The sequence below is a fragment of the Myxine glutinosa genome, chromosome 7, assembly GCF_964187855.1.
Source record: "Myxine glutinosa chromosome 7, kmMyxGlut1.1, whole genome shotgun sequence".
NCBI classification, from domain to species: domain Eukaryota; kingdom Metazoa; phylum Chordata; class Myxini; order Myxiniformes; family Myxinidae; genus Myxine; species Myxine glutinosa.
The window spans coordinates 21392785-21415808 of record NC_136267.1 but is presented as its reverse complement, the minus strand read 5'-3'; positions in this window follow the sequence as shown (position 1 = coordinate 21415808).

Here is a 23024-nt window from a genome sequence, read left to right as displayed (position 1 = left end):
GTGTCAATTCAAGCATTTATCATTGTTATAGAGAACATTTATAATGTGGAGTGTCAATTCAAGCATTTATCATTGTTATAGAGAACATTCAATGTAGAGTGTCAATTCAAGCATTTATCATTGTTATAGAGAACATTCAATGTAGAGTGTCAATTCAAGCATTTATCATTGTTATAGAGAACATTTAATGTGGAGTGCCAATTCAAGCATTTATCATTGTTATAGAGAACATTTAATGAAGAGTGCCAATTCAAGCATTTATCATTGTTATAGAGAACATTTACTGTGGAGTGTCAATTCAAGCATTTATCATTGTTATAGAGAACATTCGATGTAGAGTGCTAATTCAAGCATTTATCATTGTTATAGAGAACATTTACTGTGGAGTGTCAATTCAAGCATTTATCATTGTTATAGAGAACATTCGATGTAGAGTGCCAATTCAAGCATTTATCATTGTTATAGAGAACATTTAATGTAGAGTGTCAATTCAAGCATTTATCATTGTTATAGAGAACATTTAATGTGGAGTGTCAATTCAAGCATTTATCATTGTTATAGAGAACATTTAATGTGGAGTGCCAATTCAAGCATTTATCATTGTGATAGAGAACATTCGATGTTGAGTGCCAATTCAAGCATTTATCATTATTATAGAGAACATTTAATGTGGAGTGTCAATTCAAGCATTTATCATTGTTATAGAGAACATTTAATGTGGAGTGTCAATTCAAGCATTTATCATTGTTAGAGAGAACATTTAATGTGGAGTGCCAATTCAAGCATTTATCATTGTTATAGAGAACATTTAATGTAGAGTGTCAATTCAAGCATTTATCATTGTTATAGAGAACATTTAATGTGGAGTGTCAATTCAAGCATTTATCATTGTTATAGAGAACATTTAATGTGGAGTGCCAATTGAAGCATTTATCATTGTTATAGAGAACATTTAATGTGGAGTGCCAATTCAAGCATTTATCATTGTTACCGAGAACATTTAATGTGGAGTGCCAATTCAAGCATTTATCATTGTTATAGAGAACATTTAATGTGGAGTGCCAATTCAAGCATTTATCATTGTTATAGAGAACATTTAATGTGTAGTGCCAATTCAAGCATTTATCATTGTTATAGAGAACATTTAATGTGGAGTGTCAATTCAAGCATTTATCATTGTTATAGAGAACATTTAATGTGGAGTGCCAATTCAAGCATTTATCATTGTTATAGAGAACATTCGATGTAGAGTGCCAATTCAAGCATTTATCATTGTTATAGAGAACATTTAATGTGGAGTGTCAATTCAAGCATTTATCATTGTTATTGAGAACATTTAATGTGGAGTGCCAATTCAAGCATTTATCATTGTTATAGAGAACATTTAATGTGGAGTGCCAATTCAAGCATTTATCATTGTTATAGAGAACATTTAATGTGGAGTGCCAATTCAAGCATTTATCATTGTTATAGAGAACATTTAATGTGGAGTGTCAATTCAAGCATTTATCATTGTGATAGAGAACATTCGATGTCGAGTGCCAATTCAAGCATTTATCATTATTATAGAGAACATTTAATGTGGAGTGCCAATTCAAGCATTTATCATTGTTATAGAGAACATTTAATGTGGAGTGTCAATTCAAGCATTTATCATTGTTATAGAGAACATTTAATGTGGAGTGTCAATTCAAGCATTTATCATTGTTATAGAGAACATTTAATGTGGAGTGTCAATTCAAGCATTTATCATTGTTATAGAGAACATTTAATGTGGAGTGTCAATTCAAGCATTTATCATTGTTATAGAGAACATTGAATGTGGAGTGTCAATTCAAGCATTTATCATTGTTATAGAGAACATTCGATGTAGAGTGCCAATTCAAGCATTTATCATTGTTATAGAGAACCTTCGATGTAGAGTGCCAATTCAAGCATTTATCATTGTTATAAAGAACATTGAATGTGGAGTGTCAATTCAAGCATTTATCATTGTTATAGAGAACATTTATAATGTGGAGTGTCAATTCAAGCACTTATCATTGTTATCGAGAACATTTAATGTGGAGTGTCAATTCAAGCATTTATCATTGTTATAGAGAACATTTATAATGTGGAGTGTCAATTCAAGCATTTATCATTGTTATAGAGAACATTCGATGTAGAGTGCCAATTCAAGCATTTATCATTGTTATAGAGAACATTCGATGTAGAGTGCCAATTCAAGCATTTATCATTGTTATCGAGAACATTTAATGTGGAGTGCCAATTCAAGCATTTATCGTTGTTATAGAGAACATTTAATGTGGAGTGTCAATTCAAGCATTTATCATTGTTATAGAGAACATTTATAATGTGGAGTGTCAATTCAAGCATTTATCATTGTTATAGAGAACATTTAATGTGGAGTGCCAATTCAAGCATTTATCATTGTTATAGAGAACATTTAATGTGGAGTGTCAATTCAAGCATTTATCATTGTGATAGAGAACATTCGATGTCGAGTGCCAATTCAAGCATTTATCATTATTATAGAGAACATTTAATGTGGAGTGTCAATTCAAGCATTTATCATTGTTATAGAGAACATTTAATGTGGAGTGTCAATTCAAGCATTTATCATTGTTAGAGAGAACATTTAATGTGGAGTGCCAATTCAAGCATTTATCATTGTTGTAGAGAACATTAAATGTGGAGTGTCAATTCAAGCATTTATCATTGTGATAGAGAACATTCGATGTTGAGTGCCAATTCAAGCATTTATCATTATTATAGAGAACATTTAATGTGGAGTGTCAATTCAAGCATTTATCATTGTTATAGAGAACATTTAATGTGGAGTGTCAATTCAAGCATTTATCATTGTTAGAGAGAACATTTAATGTGGAGTGCCAATTCAAGCATTTATCATTGTTATAGAGAACATTTAATGTAGAGTGTCAATTCAAGCATTTATCATTGTTATAGAGAACATTTAATGTGGAGTGTCAATTCAAGCATTTATCATTGTTATAGAGAACATTTAATGTGGAGTGCCAATTGAAGCATTTATCATTGTTATAGAGAACATTTAATGTGGAGTGCCAATTCAAGCATTTATCATTGTTACCGAGAACATTTAATGTGGAGTGCCAATTCAAGCATTTATCATTGTTTCGAGAACATTTAATGTGGAGTGCCAATTCAAGCATTTATCATTGTTATAGAGAACATTTAATGTGGAGTGCCAATTCAAGCATTTATCATTGTTATAGAGAACATTTAATGTGGAGTGTCAATTCAAGCATTTATCATTGTTATAGAGAACATTTAATGTGGAGTGCCAATTCAAGCATTTATCATTGTTATAGAGAACATTCGATGTAGAGTGCCAATTCAAGCATTTATCATTGTTATAGAGAACATTTAATGTGGAGTGTCAATTCAAGCATTTATCATTGTTATTGAGAACATTTAATGTGGAGTGCCAATTCAAGCATTTATCATTGTTATAGAGAACATTTAATGTGGAGTGCCAATTCAAGCATTTATCATTGTTATAGAGAACATTTAATGTGGAGTGCCAATTCAAGCATTTATCATTGTTATAGAGAACATTTAATGTGGAGTGTCAATTCAAGCATTTATCATTGTGATAGAGAACATTCGATGTCGAGTGCCAATTCAAGCATTTATCATTATTATAGAGAACATTTAATGTGGAGTGCCAATTCAAGCATTTATCATTGTTATAGAGAACATTTAATGTGGAGTGTCAATTCAAGCATTTATCATTGTTATAGAGAACATTTAATGTGGAGTGTCAATTCAAGCATTTATCATTGTTATAGAGAACATTTAATGTGGAGTGTCAATTCAAGCATTTATCATTGTTATAGAGAACATTTAATGTGGAGTGTCAATTCAAGCATTTATCATTGTTATAGAGAACATTGAATGTGGAGTGTCAATTCAAGCATTTATCATTGTTATAGAGAACATTCGATGTAGAGTGCCAATTCAAGCATTTATCATTGTTATAGAGAACCTTCGATGTAGAGTGCCAATTCAAGCATTTATCATTGTTATAAAGAACATTGAATGTGGAGTGTCAATTCAAGCATTTATCATTGTTATAGAGAACATTTATAATGTGGAGTGTCAATTCAAGCACTTATCATTGTTATCGAGAACATTTAATGTGGAGTGTCAATTCAAGCATTTATCATTGTTATAGAGAACATTTATAATGTGGAGTGTCAATTCAAGCATTTATCATTGTTATAGAGAACATTCGATGTAGAGTGCCAATTCAAGCATTTATCATTGTTATAGAGAACATTCGATGTAGAGTGCCAATTCAAGCATTTATCATTGTTATCGAGAACATTTAATGTGGAGTGCCAATTCAAGCATTTATCGTTGTTATAGAGAACATTTAATGTGGAGTGTCAATTCAAGCATTTATCATTGTTATAGAGAACATTTATAATGTGGAGTGTCAATTCAAGCATTTATCATTGTTATAGAGAACATTTAATGTGGAGTGCCAATTCAAGCATTTATCATTGTTATAGAGAACATTTAATGTGGAGTGTCAATTCAAGCATTTATCATTGTGATAGAGAACATTCGATGTCGAGTGCCAATTCAAGCATTTATCATTATTATAGAGAACATTTAATGTGGAGTGTCAATTCAAGCATTTATCATTGTTATAGAGAACATTTAATGTGGAGTGTCAATTCAAGCATTTATCATTGTTAGAGAGAACATTTAATGTGGAGTGCCAATTCAAGCATTTATCATTGTTGTAGAGAACATTAAATGTGGAGTGTCAATTCAAGCATTTATCATTGTTATAGAGAACATTTAATGTGGAGTGTCAATTCAAGCATTTATCATTGTTATAGAGAACATTTAATGTGGAGTGCCAATTGAAGCATTTATCATTGTTATAGAGAACATTTAATGTGGAGTGCCTTTTCAAGCATTTATCATTGTTACCGAGAACATTTAATGTGGAGTGCCAATTCAAGCATTTATCATTGTTATAGAGAACATTTAATGTGGAGTGCCAATTCAAGCATTTATTATTGTTATAGAGAACATTTAATGTGGAGTGTCAATTCAAGCATTTATCATTGTTACCGAGAACATTTAATGTGGAGTGCCAATTCAAGCATTTATCATTGTTACCGAGAACATTTAATGTGGAGTGTCAATTCAAGCATTTATCATTGTTACCGAGAACATTTAATGTGGAGTGCCAATTCAAGCATTTATCATTGTTATAGAGAACATTTAATGTGGAGTGCCAATTCAAGCATTTATCATTGTTACCAAGAACATTTAATGTGGAGTGCCAATTCAAGCATTTATCATTGTTACCGAGAACATTTAATGTGGAGTGCCAATTCAAGCATTTATCATTGTTATAGAGAACATTTAATGTGGAGTGCCAATTCAAGCATTTATCATTGTTACCGAGAACATTTAATGTGGTGTCAATTCAAGCATTTATCATTGTTACCGAGAACATTTAATGTGGAGTGCCAATTCAAGCATTTATCATTGTTATCGAGAACATTTAATGTGGAGTGCCAATTCAAGCATTTATCATTGTTATAGAGAACATTTAATGTGGAGTGTCAATTCAAGCATTTATCATTGTTACCGAGAACATTTAATGTGGAGTGCCAATTCAAGCATTTATCATTGTTATAGAGAACATTCGATGTAGAGTGCCAATTCAAGCATTTATCATTGTTATAGAGAACATTTAATGTGGAGTGTCAATTCAAGCATTTATCATTGTTATTGAGAACATTTAATGTGGAGTGCCAATTCAAACATTTATCATTGTTATTGAGAACATTTAATGTGGAGTGCCAATTCAAGCATTTATCATTGTTATAGAGAACATTTAATGTGGAGTGCCAATTCAAGCATTTATCATTGTTATAGAGAACATTTAATGTGGAGTGTCAATTCAAGCATTTATCATTGTTATAGAGAACATTTAATGTGGAGTGTCAATTCAAGCATTTATCATTGTTATAGAGAACATTTAATGTGGAGTGTCAATTCAAGCATTTATCATTGTTATAGAGAACATTTAATGTGGAGTGTCAATTCAAGCATTTATCATTGTTATAGAGAACATTTAATGTGGAGTGTCAATTCAAGCATTTATCATTGTTATAGAGAACATTTAATGTGGAGTGTCAATTCAAGCATTTATCATTGTTATAGAGAACATTTAATGTGGAGTGTCAATTCAAGCATTTATCATTGTTATAGAGAACATTGAATGTGGAGTGTCAATTCAAGCATTTATCATTGTTATAGAGAACATTCGATGTAGAGTGCCAATTCAAGCATTTATCATTGTTATAGAGAACCTTCGATGTAGAGTGCCAATTCAAGCATTTATCATTGTTATAAAGAACATTGAATGTGGAGTGTCAATTCAAGCATTTATCATTGTTATAGAGAACATTTATAATGTGGAGTGTCAATTCAAGCATTTATCATTGGTATCGAGAACATTTAATGTGGAGTGTCAATTCAAGCATTTATCATTGTTATAGAGAACATTTATAATGTGGAGTGTCAATTCAAGCATTTATCATTGTTATAGAGAACATTCGATGTAGAGTGCCAATTCAAGCATTTATCATTGTTATAGAGAACATTTATAATGTGGAGTGTCAATTCAAGCATTTATCATTGTTATAGAGAACATTTAATGTGGAGTGTAAATTCAAGCATTTATCATTGTTATAGAGAACATTTAATGTGGAGTGCCAATTCAAGCATTTATCATTGTTATAGAGAACATTCGATGTAGAGTGCCAATTCAAGCATTTATCATTGTTATAGAGAACATTTACTGTGGAGTGTCAATTCAAGCATTTATCATTGTTATAGAGAACATTCGATGTAGAGTGCCAATTCAAGCATTTATCATTGTTATAGAGAACATTTAATGTAGAGTGTCAATTCAAGCATTTATCATTGTTATAGAGAACATTTAATGTGGAGTGTCAATTCAAGCATTTATCATTGTTATAGAGAACATTTAATGTGGAGTGCCAATTCAAGCATTTATCATTGTGATAGAGAACATTCGATGTCGAGTGCCAATTCAAGCATTTATCATTATTATAGAGAACATTTAATGTGGAGTGTCAATTCAAGCATTTATCATTGTTATAGAGAACATTTAATGTGGAGTGTCAATTCAAGCATTTATCATTGTTAGAGAGAACATTTAATGTGGAGTGCCAATTCAAGCATTTATCATTGTTATAGAGAACATTTAATGTAGAGTGTCAATTCAAGCATTTATCATTGTTATAGAGAACATTTAATGTGGAGTGTCAATTCAAGCATTTATCATTGTTATAGAGAACATTTAATGTGGAGTGCCAATTGAAGCATTTATCATTGTTATAGAGAACATTTAATGTGGAGTGCCAATTCAAGCATTTATCATTGTTACCGAGAACATTTAATGTGGAGTGCCAATTCAAGCATTTATCATTGTTATAGAGAACATTTAATGTGGAGTGCCAATTCAAGCATTTATCATTGTTATAGAGAACATTTAATGTGGAGTGCCAATTCAAGCATTTATCATTGTTATAGAGAACATTTAATGTGGAGTGTCAATTCAAGCATTTATCATTGTTATAGAGAACATTTAATGTGGAGTGCCAATTCAAGCATTTATCATTGTTATAGAGAACATTCGATGTAGAGTGCCAATTCAAGCATTTATCATTGTTATAGAGAACATTTAATGTGGAGTGTCAATTCAAGCATTTATCATTGTTATTGAGAACATTTAATGTGGAGTGCCAATTCAAGCATTTATCATTGTTATAGAGAACATTTAATGTGGAGTGCCAATTCAAGCATTTATCATTGTTATAGAGAACATTTAATGTGGAGTGTCAATTCAAGCATTTATCATTGTTATAGAGAACATTTAATGTGGAGTGTCAATTCAAGCATTTATCATTGTTATAGAGAACATTTAATGTGGAGTGTCAATTCAAGCATTTATCACTGTTATAGAGAACATTTAATGTGGAGTGTCAATTCAAGCATTTATCATTGTTATAGAGAACATTTAATGTGGAGTGTCAATTCAAGCATTTATCATTGTTATAGAGAACATTTAATGTGGAGTGTCAATTCAAGCATTTATCATTGTTATAGAGAACATTTAATGTGGAGTGTCAATTCAAGCATTTATCATTGTTATAGAGAACATTGAATGTGGAGTGTCAATTCAAGCATTTATCATTGTTATAGAGAACATTCGATGTAGAGTGCCAATTCAAGCATTTATCATTGTTATAGAGAACCTTCGATGTAGAGTGCCAATTCAAGCATTTATCATTGTTATAAAGAACATTGAATGTGGAGTGTCAATTCAAGCATTTATCATTGTTATAGAGAACATTTATAATGTGGAGTGTCAATTCAAGCATTTATCATTGTTATCGAGAACATTTAATGTGGAGTGTCAATTCAAGCATTTATCATTGTTATAGAGAACATTTATAATGTGGAGTGTCAATTCAAGCATTTATCATTGTTATAGAGAACATTTATAATGTGGAGTGTCAATTCAAGCATTTATCATTGTTATAGAGAACATTTATAATGTGGAGTGTCAATTCAAGCATTTATCATTGTTATAGAGAACATTTAATGTGGAGTGCCAATTCAAGCATTTATCATTGTTATAGAGAACATTTAATGTGGAGTGTCAATTCAAGCATTTATCATTGTGATAGAGAACATTCGATGTCGAGTGCCAATTCAAGCATTTCTCATTATTATAGAGAACATTTAATGTGGAGTGTCAATTCAAGCATTTATCATTGTTATAGAGAACATTTAATGTGGAGTGTCAATTCAAGCATTTATCATTGTTAGAGAGAACATTTAATGTGGAGTGCCAATTCAAGCATTTATCATTGTTGTAGAGAACATTTAATGTGGAGTGTCAATTCAAGCATTTATCATTGTTATAGAGAACATTTAATGTGGAGTGTCAATTCAAGCATTTATCATTGTTATAGAGAACATTTAATGTGGAGTGTCAATTCAAGCATTTATCATTGTTATAGAGAACATTTAATGTGGAGTGCCAATTGAAGCATTTATCATTGTTACCGAGAACATTTAATGTGGAGTGCCAATTCAAGCATTTATCATTGTTATAGAGAACATTTAATGTGGAGTGCCAATTCAAGCATTTATTATTGTTATAGAGAACATTTAATGTGGAGTGTCAATTCAAGCATTTATCATTGTTACCGAGAACATTTAATGTGGAGTGTCAATTCAAGCATTTATCATTGTTATAGAGAACATTTAATGTGGAGTGCCAATTCAAGCATTTATCATTGTTATAGAGAACATTCGATGTAGAGTGCCAATTCAAGCATTTATCATTGTTATAGAGAACATTTAATGTGGAGTGTCAATTCAAGCATTTATCATTGTTATTGAGAACATTTAATGTGGAGTGCCAATTCAAGCATTTATCATTGTTATAGAGAACATTTAATGTGGAGTGCCAATTCAAGCATTTATCATTGTTATAGAGAACATTTAATGTGGAGTGTCAATTCAAGCATTTATCATTGTTATAGAGAACATTTAATGTGGAGTGTCAATTCAAGCATTTATCATTGTTATAGAGAACATTTAATGTGGAGTGTCAATTCAAGCATTTATCATTGTTATAGAGAACATTTAATGTGGAGTGTCAATTCAAGCATTTATCATTGTTATAGAGAACATTTAATGTGGAGTGTCAATTCAAGCATTTATCATTGTTATAGAGAACATTTAATGTGGAGTGTCAATTCAAGCATTTATCATTGTTATAGAGAACATTTAATGTGGAGTGTCAATTCAAGCATTTATCATTGTTATAGAGAACATTTAATGTGGAGTGTCAATTCAAGCATTTATCATTGTTATAGAGAACATTGAATGTGGAGTGTCAATTCAAGCATTTATCATTGTTATAGAGAACATTCGATGTAGAGTGCCAATTCAAGCATTTATCATTGTTATAGAGAACCTTCGATGTAGAGTGCCAATTCAAGCATTTATCATTGTTATAAAGAACATTGAATGTGGAGTGTCAATTCAAGCATTTATCATTGTTATAGAGAACATTTATAATGTGGAGTGTCAATTCAAGCATTTATCATTGTTATCGAGAACATTTAATGTGGAGTGTCAATTCAAGCATTTATCATTGTTATAGAGAACATTTATAATGTGGAGTGTCAATTCAAGCATTTATCATTGTTATAGAGAACATTCGATGTAGAGTGCCAATTCAAGCATTTATCATTGTTATAGAGAACATTCGATGTAGAGTGCCAATTCAAGCATTTATCATTGTTATCGAGAACATTTAATGTGGAGTGCCAATTCAAGCATTTATCATTGTTATAGAGAACATTTAATGTGGAGTATCAATTCAAGCATTTATCATTGTTATAGAGAACATTTATAATGTGGAGTGTCAATTCAAGCATTTATCATTGTTATAGAGAACATTTAATGTGGAGTGCCAATTCAAGCATTTATCATTGTTACCGAGAACATTTAATGTGGAGTGCCAATTCAAGCATTTATCATTGTTACCGAGAACATTTAATGTGGAGTGCCAATTCAAGCATTTATCATTGTTATAGAGAACATTTAATGTGGAGTGCCAATTCAAGCATTTATCATTGTTACCGAGAACATTTAATGTGGTGTCAATTCAAGCATTTATCATTGTTACCGAGAACATTTAATGTGGAGTGCCAATTCAAGCATTTATCATTGTTATCGAGAACATTTAATGTGGAGTGCCAATTCAAGCATTTATCATTGTTATAGAGAACATTTAATGTGGAGTGCCAATTCAAGCATTTATCATTGTTATCGAGAACATTTAATGTGGAGTGTCAATTCAAGCATTTATCATTGTTATAGAGAACATTTAATGTGGAGTGCCAATTCAAGCATTTATCATTGTTATAGAGAACATTCGATGTAGAGTGCCAATTCAAGCATTTATCATTGTTATAGAGAACATTTAATGTGGAGTGTCAATTCAAGCATTTATCATTGTTATTGAGAACATTTAATGTGGAGTGCCAATTCAAGCATTTATCATTGTTATAGAGAACATTTAATGTGGAGTGCCAATTCAAGCATTTATCATTGTTATAGAGAACATTTAATGTGGAGTGCCAATTCAAGCATTTATCATTGTTATAGAGAACATTTAATGTGGAGTGTCAATTCAAGCATTTATCATTGTTATAGAGAACATTTAATGTGGAGTGTCAATTCAAGCATTTATCATTGTTATAGAGAACATTTAATGTGGAGTGTCAATTCAAGCATTTATCATTGTTATAGAGAACATTTAATGTGGAGTGTCAATTCAAGCATTTATCATTGTTATAGAGAACATTTAATGTGGAGTGTCAATTCAAGCATTTATCATTGTTATAGAGAACATTTAATGTGGAGTGTCAATTCAAGCATTTATCATTGTTATAGAGAACATTTAATGTGGAGTGTCAATTCAAGCATTTATCATTGTTATAGAGAACATTTAATGTGGAGTGTCAATTCAAGCATTTATCATTGTTATAGAGAACATTGAATGTGGAGTGTCAATTCAAGCATTTATCATTGTTATAGAGAACATTCGATGAAGAGTGCCAATTCAAGCATTTATCATTGTTATAGAGAACCTTCGATGTAGAGTGCCAATTCAAGCATTTATCATTGTTATAAAGAACATTGAATGTGGAGTGTCAATTCAAGCATTTATCATTGTTATAGAGAACATTTATAATGTGGAGTGTCAATTCAAGCATTTATCATTGTTATCGAGAACATTTAATGTGGAGTGTCAATTCAAGCATTTATCATTGTTATAGAGAACGTTTATAATGTGGAGTGTCAATTCAAGCATTTATCATTGTTATAGAGAACATTCGATGTAGAGTGCCAATTCAAGCATTTATCATTGTTATAGAGAACATTCGATGTAGAGTGCCAATTCAAGCATTTATCATTGTTATCGAGAACATTTAATGTGGAGTGCCAATTCAAGCATTTATCATTGTTATAGAGAACATTTAATGTGGAGTGTCAATTCAAGCATTTATCATTGTTATAGAGAACATTTATAATGTGGAGTGTCAATTCAAGCATTTATCATTGTTATAGAGAACATTTAATGTGGAGTGCCAATTCAAGCATTTATCATTGTTATAGAGAACATTTAATGTGGAGTGTCAATTCAAGCATTTATCATTGTGATAGAGAACATTCGATGTCGAGTGCCAATTCAAGCATTTATCATTATTATAGAGAACATTTAATGTGGAGTGTCAATTCAAGCATTTATCATTGTTATAGAGAACATTTAATGTGGAGTGTCAATTCAAGCATTTATCATTGTTAGAGAGAACATTTAATGTGGAGTGCCAATTCAAGCATTTATCATTGTTGTAGAGAACATTTAATGTGGAGTGTCAATTCAAGCATTTATCATTGTTATAGAGAACATTTAATGTGGAGTGTCAATTCAAGCATTTATCATTGTTATAGAGAACATTTAATGTGGAGTGCCAATTGAAGCATTTATCATTGTTATAGAGAACATTTAATGTGGAGTGCCAATTCAAGCATTTATCATTGTTACCGAGAACATTTAATGTGGAGTGCCAATTCAAGCATTTATCATTGTTATAGAGAACATTTAATGTGGAGTGCCAATTCAAGCATTTATCATTGTTATAGAGAACATTTAATGTGGAGTGCCAATTCAAGCATTTATCATTGTTACCGAGAACATTTAATGTGGAGTGCCAATTCAAGCATTTGTCATTGTTATAGAGAACATTCGATGTAGAGTGCCAATTCAAGCATTTATCATTGTTACCGAGAACATTTAACGTGGAGTGCCAATTCAAGCATTTATCATTGTTACCGAGAACATTTAATGTGGAGTGTCAATTCAAGCATTTATCATTGTTATTGAGAACATTCGATGTCGAGTGCCAATTCAAGCATTTATCATTATTATAGAGAACATTTAATGTGGAGTGTCAATTCAAGCATTTATCATTGTTATAGAGAACATTTAATGTGGAGTGTCAATTCAAGCATTTATCATTGTTAGAGAGAACATTTAATGTGGAGTGCCAATTCAAGCATTTATCATTGTTGTAGAGAACATTTAATGTGGAGTGTCAATTCAAGCATTTATCATTGTTATAGAGAACATTTAATGTGGAGTGTCAATTCAAGCATTTATCATTGTTATAGAGAACATTTAATGTGGAGTGCCAATTGAAGCATTTATCATTGTTATAGAGAACATTTAATGTGGAGTGCCAATTCAAGCATTTATCATTGTTACCGAGAACATTTAATGTGGAGTGCCAATTCAAGCATTTATCATTGTTATAGAGAACATTTAATGTGGAGTGCCAATTCAAGCATTTATCATTGTTATAGAGAACATTTAATGTGGAGTGCCAATTCAAGCATTTATCATTGTTACCGAGAACATTTAATGTGGAGTGCCAATTCAAGCATTTGTCATTGTTATAGAGAACATTCGATGTAGAGTGCCAATTCAAGCATTTATCATTGTTACCGAGAACATTTAATGTGGAGTGCCAATTCAAGCATTTATCATTGTTACCGAGAACATTTAATGTGGAGTGCCAATTCAAGCATTTATCATTGTTATCGAGAACATTTAATGTGTAGTGTCAATTCCATGACTTTCCTGTAAAATAACCTGACTACTGGTTATAGGGATTGAAAGAAATGTACCGTGACGTGTGTGGATCTTAATAGACCACTGTCAGGTGTGGCGACCTCTCCCCAACATTCTAATCGAGCTGGATGATTGGTCAATTAAAATCGGGCGCGAAGAACGGTCAGGTGGCCTTCACATTATGTTCTCATGTAATAAATAAATTTTATTAATATTTTGCGTTTTTTGCAACGACCGCTGGGCTGACAACCACCAAATGTGGCACACAGACCCAAGTCGGACCCAGGGATTGTCCCGAGGGTATTTTCACCTACCACCTCAGCTTTGAAAAGCCATTTCCGGCTTTTTCATTTATATACTATCTCATTGGTTAACAGCTATCACGTGACACATAGCACGGGCAAAGGTCAGCATATCTAATTAGCCGAGCTGTGTCGTCCACCCATTGGCTCGCTGCACAGCTCGCCTGACCGGACTCCACCCACAATTGGAACGTAACTAAATAAATAACAACGGCACGTTCGCCATTTTCGTGCTGAGGTAACTGGTAAGCGATGTACAGTATGTAACTATTCGCCATTGCCTTCCCTTGAGGATGTATGGTTTTACAAATATCGTTAGTTGTGTAACTGTGTAAATGATTAATTTACTTTGATAAATGCAAATGGCGCTTTCTTTCTGCCTCCCTCACCTCACGGCTTCACGTTGATTCTGACTGGATGTTTGATGTATAATTTTTCAAACCCCTGACAGATTAAATAAGAACCCAAATGTTCATACCAACGACCTCGACGCTAATCTATCTCTTGTGTCTTTTTCCGATTTATAAATTCGGTAATTTTGCGACTAAATGCCGAAATCTTCTTCTTCACACTGAGCCGTAGGCCGACTTGTTCACCCCAATGTTAACCATTTATTAATTTGTCACTTCAATCTTGGAACCCAGGAGAATGAAACTTTACCATATCCGAATCTGAAAACGAATACGTCGATCGTCTCAGTTTATACTGTGGCGGACACAAAAGCCCACTGGCGTGGTGACATCATTCCACGCACCAAGTGGGCGGTGGCCACGCCCGAGGGGTAGGCGTGGCCTCATGATATACACCGGGCGACCAGCCCGGAGGAGTTCAGTGTTACAGTGTAGTCTTACAATAAAGACGTTTATATGTTACCGCTTGTCCGCTTCCTCCTTGCTCACAAGCAGCGCGCGTAACGCCGCGCTTTACTGGTGACCCTCGACGTTGGATCTGCCGGAGCGATCCACACGCGACGCCATCGCCATGGCCGCCTTCGTCAAACTTCCGGAATTTTGGGAGGCTCAGGCCGAAGTCTGGTTCGTCCAGGCCGAAGCCCAATTTCAGCTTCGGCACCTCACCGGCGATGACACGCGCTACTGCCACGTCGTCGCCTCCCTCGGGCCCGGCACGGCCGCTCGAGTTGTGTCCGTCCTTCGCCACCCACCGGACGGCCACAAGTACGAGGCACTCAAGCGGCTACTCCTAGCCACGTTCAGCCTCACGGACGACGCACGGGCCGACCGCCTCCTGGATCTCCCCGAGCTCGGTGAGACGCGCCCGTCGGTCCGAATGGACCATATGCTGTCACTGTTGGGCGACGAAGCCCCCGGTTCGCTATTCCGGGCGCTTTTCCGTCGCCAACTTCCAGCGCAGGTTCGCCTCGCGTTGGCCGGGACCGGGCTAACGGAACCCGAGCATTGGCGGCCGAGGCGGACAAGTACTTCGCCGCTTCGGACACGCGGGCGAGCGTCGGCGTGGCCGTCACGGCTTTCGACGCTGATGTTCCACAGCATCATCTCCTACAGCACGCTGAGGTTCAGCAGCATGCTGATACGCACCTCGTGAACGCTGCCACGCCCCGCCCACCGCCGCGGCGAAAACCGCCACCGCGGGGAAACCCGTCGACTCCACCGGCCTGGCGGAGCCAGCCGCGCTCCTCCAGCTCCACCACCTGGTGCTGGTTCCACGCCAAGTTCGGCCACGAAGCTCGGCGGTGTCATCCGCCGTGCTCCTTCAACGGGTCGGGAAATGCCCGGGCCGGCGCTCAATTGTGGCGATGAGCGCCGGCCGTTCGAGCAGCCTGCTGTTCATAACGGACACCTTCTCCGGGCGCCGTTACCTGTGCGACACGGGAGCGCAGGTGAGTGTCATTCCCGCCGGCACGTCAGACAAGCACGCCGCGGGTGGGGGCCCCGCGCTGCTTGCTGCGAACGGGACGCCCATCCGTACGTACGGAAAACACTGCCTCTCTCTGCGGTTTGGAGGGCAGGTTTTCCGATGGACATTCGTCACCGCCGACGTGCCCATGGCACTGCTTGGCGCGGACTTCCTGTGCGCTAATGGGCTCCTGGTCGACGTCAAGCGCAGACGGCTTGTCCAGGCCGAGACGTTCAGCTCGCTCGCTTGTGCGTTGCCTAGCTCAACGAGCGGCTTGCCAAGCGGCTTGCCGAACGATTCGGTTCCGGCCACGTTGGTCTGTACGCTTCCGGCAGCGGACGCATTCACCCGCCTCCTCGCCGGCTTCCCGGCCCTCACGCGGCCCACCTTCTCGGCGGGGGCCGTCAAGCACGGGGTGGCCCATCACATCCCCACCGTCGGGCCACCGGTCTACGCCCGGGCACGCCGCCTCGAGCCGACGAAGCTGGCGGTGGCAAAAGCGGAGTTCGCTACCCTGGAGCGACTCGGCATCGTTCGGCGCTCAGAGAGCGCTTGGGCGTCGCCGCTGCACATCGTGCCGAAGCCCGGCGGGGGATGGCGACCGTGCGGGGACTATCGCCGTCTCAATGACGCCACGACTCCCGACCGCTACCCCGTCCCCCACATTCAGGACTTTTCCGCCCGTTTGGCGGGCAGGTCCTTCTTCTCGAAGGTGGACCTCATACGCGGCTACCATCAGGTCCCCTTCAGGCCGGAGGACGTCCCGAAGACGGCGGTCATCACGCCATTCGGACTCTTCGAGTTCCTGCGCATGCCCTTCGGTCTGAAGAATGCGGCTCAGGCGTTCCAGCGACTGATGGACAGCGTCCTGCGCGACTTGGATTTTGTCTACGTCTACCTGGACAATATCCTCGTCACCAGCGCGTCCCGCGAAGAGCACCTACGCCACCTCCGCACGCTCTTCGAACGCCTGGGCCAGCATGGCCTGATTGTGAACCCCGCAAAGTGCCGGTTCGGCGCCGCCACAATCGATTTTCTGGGGCACCGTGTCACCAGGCACGGCGCCGTCCCCCTGCCGGCCAAGGTGGAGGCGGTGAAGGGGTTTCCGCGCCCCCGCACGATCAGAGGGCTGCAGGAGTTCCTGGGCATGGTGAACTTTTACCATCGGTTCCTGCCCCGTATCGCCCAGCTCCTGCGCCCCCTGCACGAAGCTCTCCGAGGTAAGCCGGGCAAAGGCGACGTTACCTGGACCGAGCAGATGGACACGGCGTTCACGGGCGCGAAGCTCGCCTTGGCTAACGCCACCATGCTCGCGCACCCGGCGCCCGATGCACCGATCGCCCTCACCACCGATGCCTCGGACTACGCGGTGGGCGCGGTGCACGAGCAATGGGTGCGTGGAGCTTGGCAACCGCTGGCGTTCTTTAGCCGGCAGCTTCGCCCGCCCGAACGCCGTTACAGTACCTTCGACCGCGAGTTGCTCGGACTTCACTTGGCGGTCAGGCACTTCCGCCATCTGCTCGAGGGCCGGGCGTTCACTGCCTTCGTCGACCACAAGCCGCTGATCTTCGCGATGGGCAAGGTCACCGAGCCGTGGTCGGCCCGGCAGCAGCGTCACCTCTCGGCCGTGTCCGAGTACACGACGGACATCCAGCACGTCGCGGGCAAGGACAACCCGGTGGCGGATTGCCTTTCCCGGGCCGTCGCCCACGCAGTCCACCTCGGCATCGACTATGCCCGGATGGCAGCGGACCAGGCCGCTGACCCCGACGTCCAGGCCTTGCGGACCGCCGTCACGGGCCTCCGCGTCACCGAGGTGCCGTTCGACGGCGCGGGCGCGGCCCTCTTGTGCGACGTCTCCCTCGGGCGTCCTCGCCCCATTGTGCCCGTGGGCTGGCAGCGCCAGGTGTTTGACGCCATCCACGGCCTGTCCCACCCGGGCGCGAGGGCCTCCCAAAGGCTGATCGCCGACAAGTTCGTCTGGCATGGCCTCCGGAAGGCCGTCCGCGGCTGGGCCAGGACGTGCCTCGCGTGCCAGCGCGCCAAGGTGCACCGGCACACCCAGGCCCCGTTGGCCCCGTTCACAGTGCCGGAACGCCGGTTTGACCACGTCCACGTGGACCTGGTGGGACCTCTGCCCCCCTCGCGGGGTTTCACCTACGTCCTCACCATGGTGGACCGCACCACCCGGTGGCCGGAGGCCGTGCCCTTGGCGTCGACAACGGCGGCCGATGTCGCGCAGGCTTTCATCGCCACCTGGGTCGCCCGGTTCGGCGCCCCCTCAGACATCTCATCCGACCGCGGCCCCCAGTTCACCTCGGAGCTCTGGGGGGCGGTTGCGCAGGGGCTCGGGGTCCGGCTGCACCGAACCACGGCCTACCACCCCCAGGCTAACGGCCTGTGTGAGCGATTTCACCGCTCATTGAAGGCCGCGCTCCGGGCCACCCTCCGCGACGGCGGCTGGGTCGACAGGCTCCCCTGGGTCCTGCTGGGCCTCCGGACGGCGCCCAAGGAGGACCTGCGCGCATCCGCGGCGGAGTTGGTCTTCGGGCAACCGCTGCGGGTGCCGGGCGAGTTCCTCCCCGACTCCACGGCACCATGGTCCGCGGCACAGCAGCGCTCCGCTCTGCAAGAGACCGCCCAGAGGTTCGCCCCGGTGCCAACGGCATGCCACGGGCACCCACCGACGCACGTCGCCCCGGAGCTTCGCACGGCGGAGTACGTCTTCGTCCGCCACGATGCCCATCGGACACCACTGCGGCCCCCGTACGACGGGCCTTTCCGCGTGCTGGAGACCGGGGCGAAGCACTTCACCCTGGACATCGGCGGTACTCCTGACCGCGTTTCGGTAGACCGCCTCAAGCCGGCCCACCTCGATGTGGACCATCCACCGCCAGTGGCCCGACCCCCACGTCGGGGCCGCCCTCCTGCGGGCGGACCCCCGGCACCGCCCAGCCCCGCCGCCACGGCGCCCCCCGGTCCTGCACCCATCCCAGGGGCAGCCAGGGGCATCCCACCTGGTATCCCTGCACCCCGGACGCCGCCGATCGCCAGGGGGCGCTTCGGCCGGGTCATTCGTCTGCCCCGCAAACTGGCCCTCCAGGTGCGCGGGAATTCTGGGGGGGCGCGTGTGGCGGACACAAAAGCCCACTGGCGTGGTGACATCATTCCACGCACCAAGTGGGCGGTGGCCACGCCCGAGGGGTAGGCGTGGCCTCATGATATACACCGGGCGACCAGCCCGGAGGAGTTCAGTGTTACAGTGTAGTCTTACAATAAAGACGTTTATATGTTACCGCTTGTCCGCTTCCTCCTTGCTCACAAGCAGCGCGCGTAACGCCGCGCTTTAATACGATTTTAATCTTTTTTTTGGGGTTTAATTCAATCTTGATCAGCTTTTTCACTTTCCTTCTTCAATGTCGGCGGTAGTTTCATCAAGTCCTCTTCACTTTCTGCCAACAGAATAGGTTTATAAACATACCTTAGATCAGGGGCGGGCAACCTTTTCAGAGTGAGGGCCAGATGAGACTTTTGGAAGGAGATCGCGGGCCGGAGTGAAAAACGAAATCTCAGAATTACTATATTTTGTTTACATGAATAGATTGTACAAAAATTGCATTGAACACTCTACAAATCAATGAGACTGCTGGTGCTGTTTGCCATGAAGAAGTATTTCCATGTCTGGCTCGATGGTTGAGGTAGACAACAGAAGAATGTCATTGAGGTGGCGGTCCGAGAGTTGGGAGCGAAGGTGAGACTTCGTGTACTTCATTTTCGAGAAGAGCTGTTCACAGCAGTAGGTGCTGCCGAACATGGCCACAATGCGTTGGACATGGGCAATGTATTTTTGAAAATTGTTAGAAGGGAGAACGGTGTCGCGGAAGAAGGACAATGGAGAAGAGGTGCGGAACTTCGCCTTCATTTCATCGTTGCACTGCAGCTCCACCAACTCCATCTGTAAGGAGGCAGGGGCGTCTTCCACGGGGAAGTCAAAGGGAGCAGTGAAAAGCTTGAAGTCCGCAGCCAGCACCCTGACTCCTGCAAAACGGGAAGCAAATTCCTCACGTAGAGAGTTGACGACACTAACGCAAGTGCCCAGGTCCACATCGTCAGGGGCACATGCAGCAAGGCGAGGAAAATGCACAAACTGACCAGAAGCCAATTGAGCCTCCCACAAGCGCAGTTTAACCTCGAAGGCAGTGATGTGCGCGTACATGTCTGTCACGAGAATGTCTTTGCCTTGCAGCTTTATGTTGAGGGTGTTCAGGTGCGCCGTGATGTCCGTGAGCAGGGCCAGGCGAGCTAGCCACCGCGGATCAGAGAATTGATCAGCGTGGGGAAGTTTCTTCTGACGTAGAAAGGTGGCAATCTCCTGCTGTAGGTCGCACACCCGAGACAGCATGGCCCCACGACTCAGCCAGCGTACCTCACAGAAGTAGAGCAGGTCGTTGTAGTGCACGTTCACCTCGTCCATCAGTGCCTGGAACTGACGATGGTTAAGGCTGCGGGAGAGGATGGAGTTGACGACCTTCACCACGACAGACATGACACCAACGAGGTTGGCAGACTTAGCGCACAGGGACTCTTGGTGGATGATGCAGTGCATCTTGTTAATGGGCTGAGTGTATCCGGCGGCTGCACAGTGACGCACTAGCAGCGAAGCGGCGCCCTTCTTCTCACCAACCATCGCCGGGGCACCGTCGGTCGTCACACACACAAGACGGGAGAGGTCCAGGGAGTGCTGATCAACACACAGAAGCACGGCGTCGCAGATGTCTTTCCCAGTGGTGGTGTCGCGCAGCGGGACAAGCTGGAGGAATTCCTCACACACTTGAAAGTCAGCGGTGACGCCACGGATGAAAACGGACAGCTGGGCCGTGTCCTTTGTGTCGGTGCTCTCATCCAGAGCGAGGGAAAAGGCGACGAAATTTGAGCTGCGTGTTTTGAGTGAGTCGTGCACGTTTTCCGACATATCCTCGATGCGGCGACGAACGGTGCGGGACGAAAGGCTCACGTTCTCAAAGGCGGAACACTGCTCTGGACAGACGGAGTCCACTACAGCGAGGAGGCATTCCTTGATGAAGTCCCCATCCGCGAATGGCTTCATTCGGCGAGCAAGGATGCGGGAGACTTCATAACTGGCGCGCGTCACCTTTTCGGCCTCAGTATTCTGCTTGCGGAAGAGTGAAGTTTGTTTCTCCAAGTTGCCTGATAGTCTAACCATGGCGTCCTTCCTTTCGGTGGCAGACACCGACGCGAAGTTTGACGAGCGGTGCTCTGTCTCCCAGTGGCGGCGCACGTTGTACTCTTTTAGGACAGCCAAAGTCTTCAAGCATATGAGGCACTGGGCCTGTCCAAAGCGCTCGATGAAGAAGTACTTCTCCCACTCAGGGTTGAAGATCCGACGCTCGAGGTCCACTTTCCTCTTCTTAACACGCTGGGTCGCAGACATGATGAGCTGAAAAGGAAGAAAATTAGGTATATCAGCAATGAATAAATGATGTAACAGCAAGCAATCTGGGGCACAAAAAATCTCGGAAGACGAATTGTACAGATGAATGTATTTATTTTGCGCGCACGTGGCCAACGCTGAATATGACACAGTTTCACCGTAAAACTGAAATACAGGAAATGAATCAGTCTGCATACTTTTTTTTTTAAAGAGTTCGTTTTCCTTTTAAACAAAAGTTCGTCAATTTCGTTTTCCTTTTAAACAAAAGTTCGTCAATTTCTTTTTTCTTTTACAAACAGAAAGTTCGTTATATATATTTTTTCTTTACAAATAGAAAGTTCGTTATATTTTTATTTTTACAAATAAAAAGGGAGAATAAAATTATTTAAATGCAGCAAATGAAAGATAATAACATGTTCTAACAAACAAAACAAAGCAAATTGAAAGAAAGTGAAAATTGAAATAGGTTTAGAGAACTCTGCGTCGCTTACCTCTGTTGCAAGTTATTTGGCCCAGACACCAACGTTTGTCGCAAGCTGACTGAATCGGAAGGACGTCCGTATCACATGCCGGCTGATTTGAAAAGACCGCCTATCAGCAAGCAGGCGGTGTCTAGGCAAGACAGTTCCCCGTGCGCATGTCTTCCGGAAGAGGACGGTGCTGAAGACAAAATGTCCCTTTCTTGAATTCAGACCGGCTAAATATAAACTCTTACATTTACAAATGATATGAGTTTTACTGGGAGGTCCGCGGGCCGGATTGCAATAATAAAGCCTAGCAGGGTGGCGGGCCGGACGCTAAGCCTTCGCGGGCCGGATGTGGCCCGCGGGCCGGGGGTTGCCCGCCCCTGCCTTAGATTGTTGATACATCTTCCTCCAATCACAACTCGAGCTTCTTTGTCCTCCAAGTTATACAGTACGTATCAAAAAAAGGTAATCCGAATTCAAGGGGTTAATATGCAAAGGTTATTTATTTTGACAATTTACATGTGGTTTACTAATTAAGAGGAGATCCTCAGCTTTCCATTGATACCTTCCATGCATCATTGCTGTCACATGACCGAGTACATGTTCATTGAAAATGACAAGTTCAAATCGCATTTTTACAAGTTTGGCTAATCGATGCAAGTCAGGATAATTGGTGCAAAATGAACGTCAGATGTGAACTTTTCTCAGGAATGATTGGCCTTTATGCACCCACACCTTCAACATGTCCACCTCCCCTTTCAACACAAAGCTCACAGCGGCGGAGCATGCCCTGAACTGCTCGTCTCACCATAGCCGGGTCATTGCGCAAAGCATCCACTTCATGTCGAATACGGCCCTGCAATTCGTCAAGATCACGGGGAGGAGTTACGAACACCTTGTTCTTTAAATGTCCCCCAAATGAAATAATCACATGGTGTGAGGTCAGGTGATCTTGGTGGCCATTCCACTGCATGGTTGAGGGCGATGACTCGGTCTCCAAAGAGTTCCCTCAGTCGATCTCGGACAGCGATAAGACAATGTGCTGGGACCCACCGCACCAGAGATATCTGAAGACACCACAAACCTGTCGCTCAAAGTTCTCCTCC